The sequence below is a fragment of the Myotis brandtii genome, unplaced genomic scaffold, assembly GCF_000412655.1.
Source record: "Myotis brandtii unplaced genomic scaffold, ASM41265v1 scaffold581, whole genome shotgun sequence".
NCBI classification, from domain to species: Eukaryota; Metazoa; Chordata; class Mammalia; order Chiroptera; family Vespertilionidae; genus Myotis; species Myotis brandtii.
In genome coordinates this window covers 979,750-981,455 of record NW_005370182.1, presented here as the reverse complement: position 1 = coordinate 981,455, position 1,706 = coordinate 979,750, and positions in this window count along the sequence as shown.

The following is a 1,706-nucleotide window of genomic DNA, read 5'->3' as shown; positions in this document are numbered from 1 at the left end:
TAAATGACTTATCCCCCTTCCCCTCCCCACACCCCCAACCCTTCAGCCATCTCCAGGTCATGGGACCGACTTGGAGAGTATCAGAGCAACTACCTGAGTTAGAATCCCAGCTTTGCCACTTACTAGCTTATTTTCCATGTGATCCTTGGCAAGTTACTTTTTCTCTGTGTGCCTCAGGCTTCCCATCTATAAAATGGAGGTACTTGTATTTGACTCAGAGTTATCTTGAAGTTTGAAATGCTTAGAACAGAACCTGGCACAAAGTAAGCTATGTTATGATTATGATGGTTATTATTAGACAGAACAGACACTACTGAGCCAGCTGCGTGGGGAGTTGTGGCTAGATTTAAGCCCAAAGAGACAGGACACAGGTGAGCAGTGACAGGAACACATTAATTCTCCTAATGGGGAAACTTGAGCCAGTGCATGTTAGATTCTTGCCCCATCGTTAGTGAGATTACTCTCTGGGCACGTACCTCAGTTGCAGGTTTGATCCCCAGCCCCCAGTCAGGGCACCAGCCGGAAGCAACCAATCAATGTGTCTCTCTCATGTTGATCTCTCTCTCTCTCTCTCTCTCCCCTAAAAATCAATGGGAAAAAATATCCTCAAGTAAGAATAAAAATAAATCATTAATTAATAATTTTTTTAAATGGGGCGAGGACCTGAATAGACACTTCTCCAAAGAAGACATACAAATGGCTAGAGATATAAGAAAAAAAATGCTCGATGTCACTAATTATCAAAGAGATGCAATTTAAAATGACAATGAGGTACCACTTCACACCTGCCAGAATGACTATAAGTCAACAAACAAGTGCTGGTGAGGATGTGGAGAAAAAGGAACCCTCCTGCACTGCTGGTGGGAATGTAGACTGGTACAACCACTATGGGAAACAGTATGGAATTTCCTCAAAAATTAAAAATGGAATTGACATTTGACCCAGTGATCCCACTTCTAGGAATATAGTCTAAGAAACCTGAAACACCAATCAGAAAGAATAAATGCACCCCTATGTTCATAGCAACTTTGTTTACAACTTTGTTTAAGATCTGGAAACAGCCCATGTCCATCCGTAAATGAATGGATTAAAAACTGTGCTATATTCACACAGTGGATACTATGCAGTGAATACTATGCAGCGGTAAAAAAGAAGATCTCTTACCCTTTGAGACAGCATAGAGGTACGTGGAGAGTATTATGCTAAGTGAATAAGCCAGTCAGAGAAAAACAAGTATCACATGATCTCATTCATATGTAGAATCTAATGAACAAAATAAACTGATCAACAAAATAGATCCAGAGACATTGAAGCACGCAACAGATTGACGTATTTCAGAGGGAAAGCGGGGAGTATGGGAGAAGAGATTAATCAAAGAACTCATATGCATATTTGCATAATCTTTGGACAGATAATTGTGCGGAGAAGACTTGGGGTTGGAGCAGGAGCAGGGTTGAGGGGGTCAATGGGGAAAAAACAGGGGACATCTGTAATACTTCCAACAATAAAGATAAATTAATTTTTTTTAAAAAAAGAAGTTTCCTGCCTTGGCAGGTGTGGCTCAGTTGGTTGGGCTGCACCAAAAGGTTGCTGATTCAATTCCTGGATAGGGCACATGCCTGGTTTGCGGGCTAGATCCCCAGTAGGGGGGTGTGCAGAAGGCAGCCGATCAATGTTTCACTCTCATATCGATGTTTCTCTCTCTC